The 22088-nt window shown below is 43.6% G+C and overlaps 1 long non-coding RNA gene across 1 annotated transcript in view; it reads right to left on the bottom strand.

Moving 5' to 3' along the window:
- Positions 1-10653, bottom strand: part of LOC120400499 — a 140170-nt gene extending 129517 nt beyond the window's left edge. Inside the window, exons 1-2 of the long non-coding RNA XR_005595946.1 lie at positions 10615-10653; positions 9466-9690 (exon numbers count right to left, since the gene is read on the bottom strand). This is a non-coding gene — a long non-coding RNA (uncharacterized LOC120400499). The remainder of the gene's footprint in view (positions 1-9465; positions 9691-10614) is intronic.
- Between the last annotated feature and the right edge of the window lie 11435 nt (positions 10654-22088).

Here is a 22088-nt window from a genome sequence, read left to right as displayed (position 1 = left end):
ACTGCTGGTGCACACTGGGCAGCATCTTGCATCAGAGACACAGTCACAAAGCAGGTCTAATGCTGAGACCTAGGTATCAGTGATTTCAGCTCTGCGGTGTGTAATAAGACTCTCAACTGAGTCTAAATCAGCTCTGTTATTACACAGTGGAGAGAGGAAGGGTCAAATGCTTGCTCACATGATCACTTTTGGCTGCTATTGGATCTCCAGTCTCCTTGTTGATTGGGGCAGAAGCAATAAAGGGATGTGTGAATCACGGGCAGCAGAACTGTGGTTGGGGACTTACCCTGATTGAGGGACTCAATCTCAACTAAACAGCACTTGCTAGGCAGGGGACATGGGTTCCAAAGGCCAGGGAGTTGAGAGAGGGTGAGGGTCAGCTACTTGTAGTGAGTGATTTGGGCCCTGCTTAAGTTTCTAGTTAAGTTTGGGAGTTTCTAACCAGCCAGGGAATTCTCCAGCCACTGTTTATGGACAGAATCCATCCCTTGGTGCTACCTGAGTGGCACAAAGGGATCAGAGCACAACACAGGATCTAGCTCCGTGTGTCTACGATCGTTTTGATTCTTATGCCGCCCCATGATTTTGTTCACTGCATAGACACCAAGGTGAGAGGCACTTTAAAAATACCACACTGGATAAATTAGGTGCATGTTTCAGCTTTTTGGCTCAGAGACCATCTTTTGATATATGTATGTACAGCACCTAGCACAACAGAGCCCTGATCCTCACGGGAAGCTGTAGGTGCTGCCACAGTACCAATAACAACTTCTGAGCCAGAACCAGCAAGACGCTGAATGTCTCCTGGGATAGGCCAATAGCCTGGAGCTCTTAGTGAAGTCAATGGGAGTGAAGAGACTCCTAGTGAAGTCAATGGGAGTGAAGGGGGGGGAGGATAGCTCAGTGGTTTGAGCATTGGCCTGCTAAACCCAGGGTTGTGAGTTCAATCCTTGAGGGGGCCACTTAGGGATCTAGGGCAAAAATTGGTCCTGCTAGTGAAGGCAGGGGGCTGGACTAGATGACCTTTCAAGGTCCCTTCCAGTTCTAGGAGATTGGTATATCTCCAATTATTACCTTTATTACTCTGTATGGCACAGGAGGCACACAGTTCCTCACAAGGTGAGGCCCTCTGCTTTGAAAAAAAAAAAGGACCCTCACTGCAGGGATAAGAATGGGATAAGATCAATGAAAATCTGTTAATCACTTGTAAAGGTAGCAGCTGAAAACTAGGGCACCAAATTAAAAGAACCTCCTCCCCTTGGTTGTAACGTTGAGCCTTTAGTTAATACCATTGCTGGTGAGCCTGTGGCTGCTGCCAGTTGGAATGACAAGGCAGGTGAGGAAATATCTTTTACTGGACCAACTTCTGTGGGTGAGAGAGAAACAAGCATACTTTGTCTTCACTTTGAATCAGAAGCATTAAGCATCTCACAAAGGATGTTTTCTGTAGTTCAAAGCCATAAAGCCATGGAATGGGCACGGGCACAGGCCCTGCAGCTTTCCCCATGCTGCCTAATTAATTTGCCCCAATCTGTACAGCAAAGGGTGAGCTCATAAATCAGTCTCCATCTCCATTCCCACTTTGGACTCTCTACCAAAGGTGCTACTTGGTTTCAGTTGTGATGGTGTTTTTAATGACGCAGACCCCTTGTTTGCTAGCAACTATTCTCATTTCATATAGGCCACTGAACTACTGTCAGATGATAACTTTCAACTACCAAAGCAATCTGGCTTTGAGCTAGCCACCTCGAGAAGAAAGACTCCATAGCTCATTACCAGCTACCTTTCAGCCATGCCATTTTCCCTTTTCAAATTCATGTCTGCATTGTAACCCATGGCGCCTGTATCACAATAGCCAATAAATATCCTTGAAAGCAATTTGAATATTCTTCTATTGTATCTGTGTTGGAAGCGGTCCCCCCACTTTGGTCTCACACTAGCAAAGAAAAAAAAATTGTGCTATGGACTAGAAATGGGTTAGTATTTTAGAGAAGTCATCTCAACTCAGTGAGGGCTGGAGTTCATCCTCAGTCATACCCAATATGAGATTTCATCATATTATGTTGCAAAACACCTTTCCTGCTAGATAAAGTGTAACTGTAACAATCTCAAACCCACAGTTCTCAATCATCTGGTGTTAGCAACAGGTCAAAGTTTAAGAGTGAAATTATTTAATACACAAACATTTGCAGAATATCTAAAAAAAGCCTTTTTAAAAGGCCATGTTCCGCACCCAGGTGCCTTTGGGATTGTTAAGGGGAAGGAAGGGACTCTACCATTTTCCCCTTTGCTTTCTAAACTTAGAATAGACTTGTAAGCAGAGTCAGGATGAGAGCTACCCTGACATCTGGTGGTACATTATGAGGAGTGGGCAAAGGAATTTTAGGAATGTGCATTTGCATTGATAAACCCACTCCACCTTAGCATAACACACAGCAGCATGGGATGGTTATTTTCACACTGTGGAATCCCCAATTCCTTTGTTATTGGGGCAGGAAGGAAAAAAAAGGGCTGTTACCTTAATTATGTGAATGAGGAACTATGAAACTGCTTTATGACATAAATGACTCAACCTACATTAAATAGTACTTGCTAGACAAGGGACATGGGTTCCAAAACCCAGTGAAGGGAGAGAGGCTGGGGACTGGTGTGTGTACCTGATGGTATGGGCCCCTTTTGAGGGCCTGGAACACCAACTGCACATCCTCCTCTCTCCACTGTTAAAGAGCAGAGCTAATTTTGAATCCTTTAGGAGTCCATCTGGAGGCTGCTGACCTGAATTCACGTTGGGCCAAGGTGGCACTGGGGCTCCTTTACTACAAGTTGAAACCACTAAGAGCTGAAATCACTAAACGAGCTAAGCTTACTGAGCTGAGATCACTGAGTGGGGGAGCCCGAAGATCGATCGCTAAGCAGCTGGCAGAGTGGAGCAGTCTGCAGCACGTTGGCGCAGCCCGTGGAACAGTGAGCAGTGTGGAGCGGTTCGCGTGGACGGCTGATGCGGTTCACGGGTTGGCTGGAGGAGTGGCACAGCTGGTGGAGTGGAGCCAGTCGTGGTGAAGGCTACAGCAGAACTCCACGGAGAAGCGGGGCAGTCGGCCCTGGCCCACGTAAGGTGCCCCTTAACACCCTGCGTGTGTCCCCCCCCCATTTCCACCCAGGCTGGGGGGGTAAAACTCTGCAGATAAACTTTTGAACTCTGGGGTGGCACTGACCAGAGACAGAGACTCTTGGGTTGTTGGACTTTGGGGTGATTGGACTTAAGACCCTAAGGGGAAAGGACAGTGCCAAATGTACTTGGGGGTGGGTTTTTTGCTTATGGTTTGTATGTAGTCCTGTTTGTGGCGTCTCTCCAATGTGACGCCACATTGGTTCCCTCCTTTATTAAAAGGATTTTGCTACACTCGGACTCTGTGCTTGCGAGTGGGGAAGTATTGCCTCCTAGAGGCGCCCAGGGGGGTGGTAGGTAATTGTCCCAGGTCACTGGGTGGGGGCTCGAGCCGGTTTTGCATTGTGTTATTGAAACGGAACCCCTGGATACTGAACCTGGCCCTTGTTGCTGCCAACTCAGAGGGGCAGAAGGGTTACAGACTCATAGAATCTCAGGGTTGGAAGAGACCTCAGGAGGTCATCTAGTCCAAACCCCTGTTCAAAGCAGGACCAACCCCAACTAAATCATCCCAGCCAGGGCTTTGTCAAGCCTGACCTTAAAAGCCTCTAAGGAAGGAGATTCCACCACCTCCCTAGGTAACCCATTCCAGTGCTTCACCACCCTCCCAGTGAAATAGTGTTTCCTAATAGCCAACCTAAACCTCCCCCACTGCAACTTGAGACCATTACTCCTGTTCTGTCATCTGCCACCACTGAGAACAGCCAAGCTCCATCCTCTTTGGAACCCCTCTTCAGGTAGTTGGAGGCTGCTGTCAAATTCTCCCTCACTCTTCTCTTTTACAGACTAAACAAGCCCACTTCCCTCTGTCTCTCCTAGTAAGTTATGTGCCCCACCCCTCTGATCATTTTTTTTTTCTGTTTTGCACTAGGGCTGTCTGAGTCTAGCCTTGAACTCCACAAGCCCCCCTCTTCCTCTGCAGACAGTACCACTGCCTCAGTCTACCCCCTGCCTCTGGTTTGAGCCACTTGAGGTTTCAAATTTATACACAAGGGTCAGAAGCCCTAGCTGATGTTCTCAGCAAGGGGGGGAAAAAACCTTATAAATTAGGTAAGTCATCAGCTGATTAATGTGCTGGGTGTTTGGGGTTAGACACTCTGATAATAAATATCAGACAGTGTAGTCTAAAATATTTAATCAGATTTCGTTAAACTGCTATGTAGCCCATGTGAGAGCTGCTTTTAAATTAAAACAATGTTCATGACTTTCAAGGATAGCGTATTTGTTGTTTTGCAAGAACTTTCATCTGAAGAACTTCTCTATCATCTCACGTTGGTTCCTATTCACAACCCTTATGATGTTTTTGTTCTTTCCACTGTTTAATGTTTATCTTCCTTTACAAAAATAAAAAGTTATATGGGAAAGTGTGTTTTGTGGGCATTCCCACTGTGTGTATTTGCATATTTGAATGGTATCTCAATAGCAGAATGTTCTTCAAACAGTCTGAAATCACAGAGGCTATGCAGGTAGTAATCAGAAGACTATGCACAACTACAAATTATTATGCCAAGCAAGAATCAAGCAAACAGTAACAAAACACTCTAGCTAAAAGTGCCAAGGTTAGTTGGGTAACCCCCCACAACAAGTATGTTCAGTAATGGCTTGCTTTACAGTTTTGGTTTAAGTGCAATGAAAACCTCTTTTGCATGGTGGTTGTTTCCAAATTAATTGCAGTTTTATTTTAGAAGATTGTACAGCCCAGCATCTGAGAGTGACTTTGTTTGCCAAGGAACACTTTTATCTAAAGGTTCTTCAGAAGTTTCAGAAAAGCCTGATCTAATGTGACAAACTGCAGCACCTCTGGAGGATTCAGTCACCTGGAAGCACTTTAAAAAAAAATCCTCTGTCATGATGTGAAGAAGCGATAAAAGTGGTTTCCCATTATCAAAGTTAACAGCATCCACTTTCCTCAGTGCTGTGTTCTGACAGTTCACATAGTGAGGAAACATTTCTTATTACGTCTGTATTGTGAATGGAACAGTTTTTAAAAAGAAATGGCCAAATTCCAACTTGATGGAAGTTGGTGCAGCTCCATTAGAAATGTTTGGGACAAATTCTGCTGTGACTTGAAAACCATAGGGTAAGTAAGCTGGTCAGAAAACAAGTATAAATGGGAGTCAATCGTAAAGTAGTATCACTTGCACCAATCTGGCATTCAGTGGACATATAGATAAGCATGTGGAGCAAAAGGTGTTCATGTGCAGTGGGGAAAGATGCTAATATGAAGCTGTGAAATAATATACAATTGAGGCTGCCTAATTTGACAGCCTCCTGTTAATTTATTTTTTTCCTTAATCACCTTCTTCTATCTCCACTCAGTTTGTAAGTTAAAACAGTTTTTGCACACTTCCTGGATGTCAAATCAGTTACACTTCATAAACAACTTACACCTGATTTGTGAATAAATTTGTTAGTCTCTAAGGTGCCACAAGTACTCCTGTTCTTTTTACATCAGCACTGAGTCTGGTCCAAAGTTTTAAAATAAAACTGCCATTTCAGAACTCTGTTGATGTCTCTTTCTTACTAAAATGTAAATCTGAGTAAATAATTAGTAATTACAGCTGGTCAAAAAACAGGACAAAGATTTTGTGAAATATTTGGAAATTTCAAAGTTGTTTTCATTTGGCATGGTACAAAATGGCCCCCTTTCTCATTTTGGATAAAATCAACACAATATTTTTACTGACATTTTAGTTGTTTTAGAAATTATCCATTTTTGATCACCAAAAGTACATTTTCTTAGCAAAAGCCAGGTTTTGAGTGAATAAAAATATGTTGAAAATATTTTGAAATGAGTGATAAAAATATTGGTAAAAGATATTGTGAGAAAATGGAGAAGTGTAGAAAGCTCATTTTTCAACAAAAAATTTATCATGAAAAACAAATTGACTAGTTCTATGAATAATAAACAGAAACACGGGAATTGCCAGACTGAGTCAGACTCAAGGTCCATACAATCTGGGATCCGGTCTCTGACAGTGGCCAGCATCAGACACTTCGGAAGAAGGTATAATAACCCCACAATAGGCAGATGTGGGATGATCTGCGCCCCATATAGGTGTCACCTTGACCTCTTGTAGATAGAGATTAGCTTAATCCCTTAACCACGGGTTCTAATAGTTCTTCCAATTTTTTATTATTAATTATGACAACTTTGCATATTCATCATGTCCAGTCCCTTTTTGAATCTTGCTAAGTTGTTGGCCTCAACAACTTCCAGTGGCAATGAGTTCCACAGTCTAATTACATGGTGTATGAAGTAGTATTTCCTTTTACTGGTTTTTAATTTCCTACCTTTTAATTTCAGTGAATTTATTTATTGAATTTCCACACTCAGTGAACAGATCACAAACATTTCCCATTTATTCATTATTTTCGGTAGCATAATTAGTATTATAGTAGTATTTAAAATGCCCAGCAGAGATCAGGTTCCCCATTGTGCTAGATACTGCACAAACACATAGTAAGAGACAGACCCTGGCCCCAAAAGAATTTACAATCTAAAGAGACAAGATCGGGTGGGAGAAAAGAAGTATTATTCCCCCTTTCATAGATGGAGAACTGAGGCAAGAAGAGACAGGTCCCAGCTTGTGTAAACAAAATGCATCCAAACACACATTATCAAGGAAGTCCTCATATGCATATGATACATAATACAACTTAATGATCCTCAAAGCAGATACCTCAATGACTGGAACAGCCATCCTGAACCTACCTCTTAATGATAAAGAGAAGCTGACTGAGAATAATAAGGAAGACTTGAACGAATGACCATAAGGCTACTTGAATTCAGAGTAGTACGGAATGGGATCACAGCATGCAGCAGAACAAAGTTATAAGATTTCAGGAAAGAAAATTTGGGATCTATTAAGAAATCTAGCTAGTAACAAGTGACCAGGAGTAAAAATTAAAATCAACAACTGTAGAAGAAGGTTAAAAGATGCTACTATAAGAACCAAGCAATGTGGCATTACAAAAGGCTCCACAAAGATCTAAGAGTTAAAGAAAATCTGTATTGGAAATGGAGAATGGGGAGCCAACCCCTCAGGAATAATCTGAGAATCAAATAAGATGCAAGAGACAAGGGCAGCAAAAAGCTAGCCAAAAGGGAATAAGGGCTTTAAAACATACCAGCTTCCATTTTTAAGCTAAATTCCCCTAATTAGTACATGAAAGCAAAAACCTCAAAGTAGCTTTTTGTAAAACAGACATACTTGATACTCCAAATTTACCATTGTAACAGTGTCATGTGCCAAGTGGGTCAGCAGATCCTACAGTAGAATCTCAGACAACACCAGAGTTGTGAACTGACCTGTCAAACACACACCTCATATGGAACCGGAAGTACACAATAAGGCAGCAGAGACAAAACAAAAAGCAAATACAGTACAGTTCTGTATTAAATGTAAACTACTAAAAAATAAAGGGAAAGTTTAAAAAAAGATTTGGCAAGTAAGGAAACTGTTTCTGTGCCTGTTTCATTTAATTCAAGGTGCTTAAAGCAGCATTTTTCTTCTGCATAGTAAAGTTTTAAAGCAGTATTAAGTCAATGTTCAGTTGTAAACTTTTGAAACAACCACTATAACGTTTTGTTCAGAGTTATGAACATTTCAAAGTTATGAACAACCTCCATTCCCAAGGTGTTTGTAACTCTGAGGTTCTAGGGTATTAGTACAAACTGATTCTTGCCCTTACAAATGAGACACCAGGTTCCCCTGCCAAGAAAGAAAACACTAACATTTTTTAATAAACAAAACCTGAAAAAAATCAATGCTTAAAACTGGAATAATTTCCCAAGTAGCTTTGTGTGGCCATTTTAGATAGTATCAGTAACTGTTTCCCTGTGGGCATCTTTCCCATTCTCTTGGATTCATGATCCAAGAAACATAAGCTTTCATGGAACACTGATGATTCAGGATCAATCTGGCTTCCATTAAAGCAAATGACAAGACTGATGGCCCTGGAGCTGAACTGAATCAAGCCTCCTGAAGCATGGGAGTATTGGTAAATACTGGTAAAAGATATTGTGGGAAAATGTAGACGTGTAGAGAGCTCATTTTTCAACCAAAACTTCTCATGAAAAACAAATTGCTTAGTTCTATGAGTAATAAATAGAAACACAGGAATTGGCAGACTGGGTCATATTCAAGATCCATCTAGTCTGGAATCCTGTCTCTGACAGTGGCCAGCATCAGATGCTTCAGAGGAAGGTATAGTAACCCCAAAGTAGGCGGATGGGAGATCCTCCGCCTCCCATATAGGTCTCCTATTCCTATTGACTTCAGTACCTTGCTGTCTCAGGGCCTTAGTTAAATAGTTTTACAGCTGATGGCAGCAATCTCATTCAGGCACAGTATCTTCCCCCAGATCTAACATTCACGTAAAAAAACTGCTGGAAAGGCAGATTATCCAATTTTGTCTTTCTATCTGAGTGGCAGCTAATGGGTGTGAGATCAGATGTAGGCAGGGGATTTTCCATGCCTTCCCAGGGCAGGCTGTGGCCAGATAAGAGCACAAACAGAGCTGAAAGATTCACATTAGGCATATATCAAAGTATTAGAATACCTGCTTATTCAGTGCTATAGTTTGATTAAAATTCATAGTGAATGGGGGCTTTTCCTCATAGACATTAACAACCAGCCTCACAAAACTCCTGTGGGATGCTAGCTATTCTTATCCTTGTTTTATAGACAGGGAACTGAAGTACAGAGATTAAGTGATTTACCCACAGTCTATGGCACTCAGGAAGGAACCCAGATTTCCTGCCTCATAGTCCCGTGCCTTAACCACAAAACTCTCCTACCCTGAGCCTGCAAAACACGGTTTCACCCTCCCTCTACCCAAGAAAATCACTCCACTGTGCTCACATCAGTTTGTGAAGTGAAAGCATTTGAAGTTTATAGAAAATGGCTGTGGGAACTTCTTGCCACCGTTAGCCTCCTCCTGCAGAGCTGCACCCAGGGAGCTTTTGCTGGGATCTCTACACAATTACAATATTTAGGCTAGTTTTTCAAAAGATATTTATGCAGCTAAGCTTGGAGAGAGGGGGTGGGGATGCTTAGGATGCCAGCAACTGCAGGGTTGTGTGTACAATTTGGTGACTCTCAGTACTTCTCTAATAACACTTTATAAACATTAACCCCTTGTGGGGTAAGCAGAAGGTAGAATTCTCTCCATGTTTTAGAGCTGAATACCCTGAGGCTGAGACGATAAGTTAATTGACTAAACCCACAGGCACTGTTGTAGTGGGATTACAACTCAGAAGTTGCTCTCAGTACTGGGTTTAGTAAACTCACCCATGTTACCTCCTTTCTTGACTTGCAATCCCCAGCTTCATTCACTGCACGCTTTTTAATTTCTGCAACAAAATGAAACAGGATTCCTCCAGTCAGCAGCCATCTTCACTACGCAATTCTGATTGATCCACAAAGCAGATCCATCCTGCACGCTGAGTGCGATGGCTCTAGATGCCCCTGGTTCCAAAATTCATGTAGGCCTGAGCATTGACTGGGGCAGGGGTCCTGTGGAAAAAAAACAATATGTGACCATGTAATTAAAGACCATATCCTAATGCATACATACAAGGAGGCTGAATTAAGGTTACATAGGCAGCATTAATGCTGACATTTTGTAAATTTTGAGTGCTTGACTTTGCAAATTTCATGTTCTTTTAATGTAGTTGTATTTTTAATGCATATATATATATTCAGGCTCCTGCAAAACACTGTATTACCATTACCAACTCTTGAGACAGGCAGGCCTGTCTGAAATATCTTTACTCAAAACCTGAAAAGCCTTTATTCTCTCAGGTCTTGTTTTATTTTTAAAGTGATGTTCAATCCCTCTTTCACAGGTGATCACTACATTCTCTCTCATTTATCCTATCTGGTTCATTTCCTAGAACTACATTCTAAACAGACTGATCTTGTCAGCTGCCCGCACAAGCTGTGTGAAGAAACAGTTCTGCCCTATCTCCAAAAACACACACCCTCCCTTGCTCATTCCATAACTACCTTTCCTAGTCAGTGTCAGGATAATCGAAATCCCCATGGCCAGTGTTCTAACTGCCTCCTTTATCTGCCTTTACCATTCCTTCCTCTGTCCTCTCATCCTGCCCTCAATGTCTACAGTTTCCTGTAATATTTTCTGTTCCATTTGTATTTTAACTCGTCCCAAATCTCTCTGCTTTTCTAGTAAGCACTTGGCACATCATTTCTTTCTTCAGACCATATATCTTTCCTTGCTCCTGTTCCTAACACTTCTCCAATCCCATTGCATTTCTTCTTTACAGTCTTGTGATTTTGAAATTCCAATCGGTTTCCTGTTTTCAGAAGTCAGGATTTCTTGACTATATGCTGCTAATGTGTTCACTTTTGACTCATCAGCTGAAATGTTCTGACCAAATCTTGTTGTATTAAATTTGTCTTAAAAGATACGTCATATACCTCAGTTTCTCTCTCTCTCTTTCTTTTGCTCCGTGAGTATGAATGGAAGGAAATAGCACCGTTCCTCTGTGTATTTAAATACTTTCCCAAGCTGTTGGCACCTAAAACAGTTTTGTACCAACTCAGCAAATAAGATGACCATGAGGAAACAATTCCATGTAACAAATATAACCAACTGAAAGATTAAACAAAAATGTTATTTCAATATAAAATACATTGTACACAAATTAGGATACATGATCAACGGAAAGCATTTGCTATACATAAAATAAAGGTCTGGTGTCACTGAATTCATAGCATCCCAAACAAACATTTTTGGTATTAAAAGGGATCATAACATTCAATGACAATTATACGTATATATATGAATTAACTGGAGTATTGTTTAAATGAGTAAATTTCCAAAATTTGTGCCAAAATTGTAACTTTTTTTCTGTATATTTAGTCTTTTTATTATTTATGGATGGACATCACAGGTTAACATAGGTTTTTTATTTTGGAATTTCCCCTTTTGCAATAGGGGTGGGATGCAGAAGAATTCTTAATGCAATGAATACACAGCTACATTTTAACTGACGACAATTATTTTTTAGTAAATCCCGTCGAATGTGACTGTTTAGATTGTTATTCACGAAAGAGATTAAAAATGTTTAAATGCCAAATGTATCAATTTCTACCAACCCTGACTAAGAAAAAAATCTGTTCTTGACCTTCTTGAGGGAGAGAACAAAGAAAAGAGATTTCTTGTAAGAGACTTCTTAGGTTTAGTCCACCAGCAGTTTCTATAGAGACAGCATCCTCACGATCATCTTTATTTACAGCTATAAATAACTTACACCGTACAGTGCAAAAATAGAATTTAAATCATAGCTTGCACTTTCAATAAAGTGTTAGAACTATTGAAATGCAACATTATATGCTCTTATTAATGTAACTATTGAACTCCATGAGAAAGCACACACTCAGGGTATGTCTATACAGTCATTAAGCACCTGTGGCTGGCCCATGTTAACTGACTTGGGTTTGCAGGACTCAGGTGTCAGGGCTGTAAAAACAGTCTAGATGTTCAGGCTCAGGGTAGAGCCCAAACTCTAGGACCCTACAAGGGAGGAAGGTCCCAGAGCCCAGGATTCAGCCTGAGCCCGAACAGCTACACTGCAATTTTACAGCCGTGCAGTCCAAGCCCCACAAGCCCAAGTCAGCTGACATGGGCCAGCTGTGGATATTTAATTGCTGCATAGACATGCCCTCAGAGAACCCATCCTTCAATGACACATGCTTAATTCTACATAGGTGAGTTCAATGGGACAACTTGTACGCTTAAACTTCAACATGGTGTGTAAAGCTTTCTTTGCCAAATCATGGCCTTATTGAAGAAGCTAATTACTGAAAACCCCATCTGATTATACGAGGCAGATTGTACTTACCTCTGACAGAGCTCTGAGTGATCCATTTCTTATGCCTTGACAACACTTACGCAGGTTTTCTAAACCTACAAAAGTTGTGGCTACAAACTCTGATAACTTGGGCCAGGGCTAGCTCATTGGGAAATTGAAAAAAATGTCCATTTCTAGCCCTAGACATGATAACAGACTTTAAAGCCATGACATTTTGCTGCATAGAAAAGCTATCACTAGTGCAGAACTGTTCCTCGCCTATTCTAAGCCTTAGGAGATGTCCTTTATTTTTATGGGGGAAATTCAGTATTTGGGGGATGGGGAAGAAGAAAAAGAAAGTGTTTCTATTTGATGGTTTATAAAAGTGGTAAGTGTTTGAAGCTGCTGAGAGGTCAGGAGTAATTCCAGAGGAGATGGGTTAGAGGGCACAGGTGTGGTAAGTTGCACAAGGCCATCATCTCTGTGATCTATAAGCACAAAACCTTCCTCCTTGCCTGAAGAAGTTAAATGAGAGCTAACTTGAATTCTATCTTCCATGTTATGCAAGAGACTTATAAAAAAGGACATTTCAAGCAAGCACCAATGTAGTCTGAGGCATGAGGTAAGGGGGAATGTGGGGTCACATTTCCCCCAGATTTGCTGCTTGGCTTGTACTGAGCATGCTCACACGGCCTGAGCATGCTCAGTAACCCTGATGCCCTCACTCTGCCTCCCCTCGCCCCACTATCGGCCAGCACAGGTCATCTCTGGCTCTAGTATCTGCATTGGGTACTCATTGGTCTCTGGGTGCAGTTTACGGTGTCGGTTATGACTTTAAAAGTCCTAAATGGCCCGAGACTGACCTACCTGATGGATCACCTCTCTCCTTGTGTCATGCTGCCACAGCTACGACTGGCTATGGTACTTAAATTGTTTAAAAAAAAAAATGAGGGGGATCCAAAGTGTGTGTGTGGCTCTGGAATTTGCTCTCCCCCTTGGCCCATAATAGTGCAAATTTGGTGATTTTCAGGGCACATTGCAAAAGATGCCTGTTTGAGAGGGGTTTGGAGAGGGCTGAAGGAATGCTTCCCACAATGAAAGGGCAGAATGGCATTTTGTGATTCTGGTTGAATTATTTTACTGCTGCTGAGATTTAATGATGGTGTTAATGGTACTGTCTGGCACCTAGAGCCTTGGAGAGGGGTCTTTTCGTTATTTAAATCTGAATAAATAAAATACATAAATAGGGCCACTTTTGGTTCCAGGTGAAGCATGGGCCCAGTTATTTGTTCCTCTAACTGTTTCAGGCTTGTCTAAAGAGAGTCATGCAGTTGTCCTGTGTATCAGTGCTACCCACTCACAACTGAAACAGAAGCAGGGGTAGCCAGTGCTCAAAACTGTTACACCTGTGCGACTAGTCAAAGAAGAAGAAAAACGTGAACTGGCTTGTGCAGCAGCATGCACGTTTTGAAAGCTTTGTTAGAATTCCATGTATTGTTTTGTAGCACTCTTAGAACACTCTGAGATGCTAGGAGTACAATTGCAAAGTACTGTTGTTGAAAGAGAGCAAACTCTGTTGCTGAGAGAACACTCCCATACTTTGTGCTTGACACTGCACCAGTTAGGGTATGTCTACACTGCAAATAAACACCCAGAGCAGAGAGTCTCAGAGCTGGGTCAGCTGACTTGGGTGCACGGGGTTTGCGCTGCAGGGCTAAAAATAGCAGTGTAGATGGTGGGGCTGGAGCCCAGGCTCCAAGACCCTCCTCCCTCAATGGGGTTCAGAGTCTGTGCTCCAGCCTGAGGCCCGACATCCACACTGCTATTTTTAGCCCTGTGAGCTTGAGTCAGTTGACTTGGCCTCTGTGACTCATTGCCACAGCGTTTTATTTGCTGTGAAGACATCTCTAAATCACTAAGAGCGATGCCATTGATTTCAATAGAATCTGGCTCAGAATAGGCCCTGATTCATGACAACACTTAAGCACATAGGATTGGAAGTGACCCCCTTGGTCACTGAATCCAGTCCCCCGCTATCACAGGCAATTCCAAAATATAATTCTGCTCATAAACGTATCAAGATCCATCTTATACTAGTTAGGGGGGTTGCCCCCACTACTCCTATTGGGAAGCTGTTCCAGAACCTCACTCTCTGGTTGTCAGAAACTTTCTTCTCATTTCTAGCCTAAATTTACTTATGGCCACTTTATGCCCATTTGTTCTTGTGCCAACATTGGCCTTTTGCTTAAATAGATTTTCTCCCCCACACCTTACATTTAAGCACACACTTAAATCTCAGTAAAGTCAATGGGACTTAAGCACAAGTTTTAGTGCTCTGCTGAATTAGGGACACTTTGATGAATTGGCCCTATGGGGCATGTCTACTCTGCAGCTGGGACTGAGTCTCCCAGCCTCAGTAGACAGACTTGCGCTAGCTCGGCTGGAGCCGGAGCACTAAGAATAGCCATGTGGATGTTGCAGTTCTTACGGAGACTTGGGTGAGCCACCCAAGCTCGGAGCCAGGGGATTGGGTAGGCTTGAGAACCCATGTTGCTCCCTGAGCCACCACAGACACACAACTAGTTTTAGTGCACTAGCTGGAGCTGAGAGGCACACTTCCAGCTGCAGTGTAGACATAGCCACATAGGCCACATGCCATGGGGTGGTGAGCTCGAGTGGCACCTATTACAAAGAAGCAGATTTGTAGTGGAGGGTCAGAAAGAATCTATTTAAGTTATGGTCTATGCAACTCTACTCCATTTTATTCTGTAGTCTCCACCATTGCTTATAGTTTAGGTTGTAGGACTTTTTTGAAAATTTCAAACCTTTTTATTTGTGTTTTTCCTGCTGTTTTGACTCTATAGTGAATCAGAGCAAATATTTAATTTTGTTCCCTTATCCATAGCATATATTATTGTGGAACCTAATGAACCCTTTTACTTCATTAGCATCAGCTTATTCAATGTTCCAGACTAATTGAGTGTGATTTTCCAAGAAGAAAAAGAACATGTTCTGCACCACAGAAATCCCATCTGTTTACTTTACCCATGGCATTTCTTGGGTGCACTTACTGGTAGGCAAAATACTGCATCTGACTTCTGCTATTTTGCCAATCCACATTTGTTCCCTTAACTAAGAGCCATGTCATTTGGTGTTTAAATAAAAAATTAATACAAGCAAAACAGCTAATTTTTTCTGTGAATTGTACGAGCAAAATTCTGCTCTCACATTTGGGATGAAAATTTCATTTCCTAGATTTTGATTTTCTAATCAGCAGGTAGTTACACACACAGGAGCTGAGCTTTTTGCCCTCTGCTTGCACTGACAGTAAATGCAGAAGTACGTGATTGGCCACAGTGGAAGACAGAACCAAGGGAGACAAGCAAAAGGCTGTGGTGATGGTGAGCAGCCTGTCATCCCAATTCCTCATCATGATGGAGACTGCAGAAATGATCGTTCTCCCTCACCAGCCCAGTCTCCACAGGTCTATACAAGCAGTGTTGGCACTTTGTTTGCTGATTGCCTCATTCTCTCTTGCTGTCAACACACAAACCTACTGCCTGCCACTCAGCAGCCTCATTGCTGCTGACTCCCCTTTCCCAACTTTATTCTTATGTTGATGCCCTAATTGAGCTCAGAGGCCCATTGTGAGGGGCAGTGTTCAAAGAGAAGCAAAATACACCTGTCCGTCTTCAAAGAGTGAAGTCTGAACAAGGACAAAGACATAGCAGCTGGGTACAGAACATAAAGAGAGGTTGAGGGTGTGGGGCTACCAAAGGGGTGATGACAGGAAATGAAGGTTACTCGCCTGTTCCTGGAGTTCTTTGAGGTGGACTCTGCATTTTCACACTCCTGGGATGTACCAGCAGCACAGCTCTGAGGGTGAAACAGTTTGTAGCAGAATTCATTGGAGTGATCTTGTGTCCCCTTCTCCTACCCCTCTTCTCCCTGTGCCTGCATGTTCTAAGGATGAGGCTATACAGGAAGTGTGGTGCTTGGATTGCCTCTATTCCAAGATTAGAATTAAGATTCAGAATAAAATGGCGAAAAAAAAATCCTCACATCTTGCTTTCTACACAAAAATCTGCCCCTTCAGTGGGGTGACTCTCGACTCTCATGTTGGCAGAACCTTCCTTCCACCAGAAAGATTCGTGACTATTCAGTCAGCTGTGCTCAGGCTTCAGAAGAACTCCAACCAGACAGTCATGTTCTTCCTCAGACCAATGGGCCTCTTGGCCTCAGCTGCATACATAACCCCCTATACTTGACTCAGAGTGAGGACTCAGCAACACTGGCTAGCCAAACACTATCAGCCACATTCAGACAGCATGGTCTTGAAAGTGACTCTCCCAAGAGAAGTGCTCCTGTCCCTTCATGGTGGATATGGTGTCTAAACATCCTGAAAGAAGTAATATTCAACCCCCCACATCTCCATCAGCAACTACCACCTCTAACACTTCCAACATGGAACAGGGCCCACTTCAGTGACCTAACAATTCACGGTCACTGGAATCACAGGGCAAAGAAGCCACATAAGCAACATAGCAGACCACTCACTGGGTTCTCAGATCTTTCCTTCCTCACTTGAAAAGCAAGGTACTCTAAGTAGTTATGGACAACAAAACACCACTCTACAACATGAAAGGGCATCTACTGTCATAACAAAGTTGGCAGCACCAAGGAACTGGAACTGACATCTGGAATTAGTAGACTTGTTACAGTATGACCTGTGATACCAAGAACCCACTGATGCCAACTGGAAAAGGGTTCACTGTTCTGTGACAGCAACTCTTACCATGCCTGACAAACTTACCTCTCAGTCATAGTATTTATCTATTAAGAATGTTGTGTGAGATGTTAAATGATAGCTAGGATCATGCTGGTCATTAATACCATTGATTATATTTAAAACATTAGGTCTTTAAACTGAAAATATGTCCTTATAGTTTGTATGAAGGTGTTACTCCCAACAGAGGTAAAAAACTGGTATTGCCAGACAGAAGGATGTATTTTCAGATGCCTGCCTAGGGTCATATGTAGATTAAATATTGTAAAGCCAACACAGTGGAAGCCCTATTTACATGTGAAACTCAACATGAAAAACAGATTGATGGGGGGATTTGAAACAAACAGTATGGGATGACACCTTTGAGCCCAGAAGGGGAACCACAGTGGTCATCCTATCTTTAAGAGAGAAAACAATTCATTTTGGAAATATGAGGAGAAGCAAAAAGACATTTTTCCATCCTTCACTGAGAAAGCAAGTTTTTTGCATTAATGAAAGTTGGATCCTGGCCTTGTGGGGTAATGATGCTGAGAGGTTGCTTGAGGTGAGCAGTTGCTTTAGACCAGGATTTTAGTCTGTTAAGGTTAGACTCTAAGAATCACGTTATACCTTTTGGTTTACATGTAACCTGTTGGTCTTCTTCTCTTTGCACATTATGAAATGGTTACTTACTGGAATGGTGGTTCTTCAAGATGTGATGCAGACTTGTATTCCACTTTGGTGTGCATGCACCCAGTGCACTGGAGCCGGAGAATTTTGCCTATGAGGACCCATGAGAACAGTGCTCAAACCTCATGGCCATAGCCCCTCCACTGGCTATATGAGGCGGCGCCCCGACCCCCCCAGTCCTTTTGCACCAAATGTCAAAGAGTGAAGACTCCAACGCAGAGGGGACGGAGGGTGGGTGGTGGAATACACGTCTGCATCACATCAAAAAGTCTACAGTTACAGTAAGGAACCGTGTCTTCTTTGAGTAGATGCAGCCGTGTATTCCACATAGGTGATTCACAAGCAGTACCCGCAGGAGGCGGGGCCTGGAGTCTACTTCAACAATAATTGCAGGACTGCTCTACCAAAGTTCACATCTTCTCTGGATGCCACCGTAACAGGCTGGACTTGCCCCTCAGTAACCAATTGTGCAGGTCTGGGAAGATATGAATTCCCCTCTTTCTGAGGTACGCTGTCAATACAACCACACATTTGGTAAAAACCCAGAGAGCAGAGAACAGATACTGATAATATCAGTGTACTATGATAAAGTGGAGAAACAGTCTGTGGCTTTGGAGAATCGTCACATGAAAATAAGTGTCCAGAAGGTCCAGAGCAGCATACCAGTCATTCTAATTTAACATATTTGATATTTTTGTTGCGGTTTCAGAGATCAAGAAGAGGTCTCACCCCTCATGTAGATTTGGGAAACTGAAAGCACTGGGAATAAATTCCTTAGCCTCAGTGGGAATAGAAACCATCAAAAGGTACATAATATGCATGCATAGGTACAAAACAGAGACTATCTGAGTGCTTTGCTGTGGGTGGCACTGAAGCTGGAGTACTCCAAAGAACCTTTACAGGCTCCAAAAATGCATAGTTAATAAGAAGAGCTACTGTTCCCATGACAGACAGCTGGAGAATATCCAGTAGTCTGTGAATATTCTCCTGCAGGAGCTCTTCCTGGATGCCTAAGGTAACAGCCATGTGCCACAAAAGGTTCTGGTAGGCCGTGAAGTCCCCTGGCACCGGGGGTGAAGAGGAGCCTGGTACTGCTGAATCATCAGGGGATGACAATGAAGTGATCAACTGCACTAGCGATGGGTCCTGGCCCTGAACGGTTAGACCTGGATGGGACAACTCCAGAAGTCCGAAGAGGGGAAGCTCCTGAACTTGTGATGGATCAACAACCACAGCCACTGATGTGCCTGGTGATCTTGATCTGGAACGGGATGAGGAATGAGATGGAGGAGCATGCCACTGATTCCAGGAGGCCACTGGGGATACAAGGAGGACATTGATGGCCACTAGGCCCCGGGTTAGGGGCCCCTGCCCTGACCTTGTGGAGAGTGCTGATCTTGGTACCATGGATGCTTCAAGAATGGTTCTTGGCACCAATTGGGCAATGGAGAGCAGGAGGAGGACCCCAACCTGGATCCCAAGGAGCCTCAGGTCTCTGGGGACAGTGGTGGAACTAGATCCAATGGCACAACGAGCTGGTCTGACTCACCTGCTACCCAGTAGGACAGAGGTACTGGTGTCAACAATGGAACTTGCACCTCCAGTGCCAAATACACCAGAGTTGCATCTGGTGCCAGGAGTGGGGCTGGTACCAAGGTCAGTGGTGGTGCCACTGCAGCAGATGGTGCTGAGGTAGAAGACGGGATCTGCCACCACGACAACATCAGTGCCCAGGAGTGTTCTGGTGCCAAGGAGGTCCTCAGTGCTGGGCCTGGCAGCGCAGGGGGAAACCAGGCTGTGTTGCCAATGGATCCTGAGATTCTGCTACACACCCAGACAGTGCCAGCGAGGTCATGGATGCCATAACCCCAGCAAAGTCCTGGATGAATGGGGAGTCCAGAACCGATGGGCGGAGTAGATCTGCTGCTGCCTGGTATGCTGATGGCATGGAGACAGCTGGTGCCAGCATCAATGTTGTCAGTACCGGATTCAACAGACACTCCAAGGCCAGAACCGGAGCCAACAGTACGGGCTCCTGAATGTCTCTATGCCAGGGGTAGGCAACCTGCAGCACGCGACCTGATTTTCAGTGGCACTCATGCTGCCTGGGTCTTGGCACCATTGCATTTGAATTTAATTTTAAATTAAGCTTCTTAAATATTAAAAAAAATCCTTATTTACTTTACATACAACAATAGTTTAGTTATATATTATAGACTTATAGAAAGAGACCTTCTAAAATCGTTAAAATGTATTACTGATGCGTGAAACCTTAAATTAGAGTTAATAAATGAAGACTTGGCACACCACTTCTGAAAGGTTGCCAACCCCTGCTCTGTGCCATACCAGAGAGTGGTTTGAAGGATCTGCACCACCCCATGTACCAGCAGTAGTGTAGCGCTGGTCGGTACTCCTCTGAGACAAAGAAGAAGGGTCTCCAGGAGACCTGTAGCAGTCCCAATTGGGTTTTTTGAGACCTTTTCCTTGGTGCACTCGAGGAAGGAGAATGGTTTTGCCATCTCTCAGGAGAGATGCCAGCCCTGGAATGCAGAGTGGAGTCATTCACTGAGCCCAAGGGCGACCACTGATCCGACATGAGCTGCGGTGCTGAAACAGGCCTCGTGGCCTACCTGAGGAGGTGCTGCTTCAGGCAAAGGTCTCTAGCCACCTGAGTCATTTTAGTGAACAATTTACAGATTGAACACCATGCCTTGGCATGGCCCTCACCCAAACTGAGCAAACACGTCATAAAAATCACTGATGGGGATTGCCCCTTCACACAATGGACAGTGTTTGAACCTCAGTGAGGACATCACCTAGGGCAACTAGCTATACTAACACTAACACTAAACAGGGTATACAACAGTGAAAATGATATACAGAGAAAACGCTCAGTAACTGAGAAATGATTTTGAGGTGAAAACCACACAAAGCTGTGACGCTAGCCATGGGCAGTGGGAAGGAACTAAGGGGGTGGGGATGTGCTGCCTGATATAGCCAGGGGAGGGGCTACAACCACAAGATAGCAAACACCATCCCCCTACGGATCATGCTAGACAACATTTTCTGGCTCTGGCGCACACACACTTAAGTGGAATACATGGCTGCATCTACTCAAAAAAGAACATTTAAATCTTAATCTTTGCAAATAAACTTATATTTGTTTTCTCTGTAAGTAGATTCCAGTGCTGTGTTGCTATAAAGGATCTGGTCCTGAGTTGTACCAGTTGTACCAGTCAAGCTGTGAGTTCACTGTCTCTTTGTCTAATAGCTTACCTGGTAATTACTGAGTGTCCAGGGGCTGGATACTACAGGTGGATGCTTCTGAGGAGTTCAGGGACAGGGGGACACCAAGTGTTAAGCTGAAAGGCAAAGTAGGGACTGACAGAGCCCTGAGGAGAGTAATTGAGTGGCTGAAGGGGTGGCAGTGTCAGGGAGCTGACCCCCATCTACCAAAAGCAAGGCTCCCTCTCACTGGAGGCAGGAGAGTAACACAGTAATGCACAGTCCTGGACACCCCGAGTGTCACATGATCCTTCTTTAAGGATTTGTCCTGTGCTGTGGCCTTAACCTTTGGCCTAGGTTTGGAGGACATTTGCAGAACCAACCCTAAAGGATCCAAGAGGGACACAGAATAATGCTTGGCCCTGCTATCAGAACTTGTAGCTCATGTCATACCCTTATCCAGAGCTGGAGGAGTCTGATCCAAAGGGGCACTTGCCATTAGGATTAGTTCTGCTAACAGAGACAGACACCTGTGTGGTTCCATTGTCTCTGGAACTAGGATCCAATGGCTTAGAATCTCTCGCTACTGAAGGTTTTGTTTTCACTCCAGGAGTGGATGACAGTACCTTCTGCAAACCCCCATTTCAAGTTTACCAGTTCTGCAGTGCCTGTAGGGGTTCCCACTAAGGAACTACAACTATAATTGGTACCAGAGCCCTCTGACACCACTTCCCTGCATGGTTGGAGTCAGGGGTGGGGACAGAATTGACTATTAGAAATTCCTGCTATGGCCAATAGGAAGGCTTCTGCATGGGGTGATATGGAAAAACAATTGCTGGGCCAATGATGAACCAGGGCTGCTCAGCCCCTTAGTGGGAGGGGACAGGCTGACTCAGAGACAGGAGACTAGTTTTAGTCTCAAATTTAATCTTTGAATTTGGAGCTGAGAAAAGCAGAACAGCGCAAGGAGTCTCTGATTAATTCCCCCTACCTCTCCAAGAGGGCATCTTGGAACTGTTGGAGGATCTAGTGCCTGGGCCAGTTTGTTCCAGCCCTGCAGAGGCCAGGGTCAAGAGGGGCAGAGATCCAACACCATGCCAGTGACTGAGAGCCAGCCGAGACTCCAGGACTCCAGACCAGGAATCCAGGAGAGGATCCTACCTCACCCAAGGGCAAAGACATACTCAGGGGACCCTTTTTGTTTAAGCTGGCCAATGTTCACTGAAGCACTCAACCTCAGCGTACCATCTGCCTGCCTGGGAAGGTGCCAGGAAGGGAGCTGGGGATTGCAAAGTTTTGTGAGAATGTTGGGAGGTGTGTAACTGGTAAATTTGTTAATGTTTAGTACTTATTAGTTAACTCTAACCTTTTCCTTCCCTAGATCCTATTTTCCTGCTCCCAATAAAGTCCTCCTTGTA

Source organism: Mauremys reevesii, linkage group 1, assembly GCF_016161935.1.
Source record: "Mauremys reevesii isolate NIE-2019 linkage group 1, ASM1616193v1, whole genome shotgun sequence".
Taxonomy (NCBI): Eukaryota; Metazoa; Chordata; order Testudines; family Geoemydidae; genus Mauremys; species Mauremys reevesii.
The sequence above is the reverse complement of the archived record's forward strand: the minus strand, read 5'-3'. Positions and strand labels throughout refer to the sequence as shown.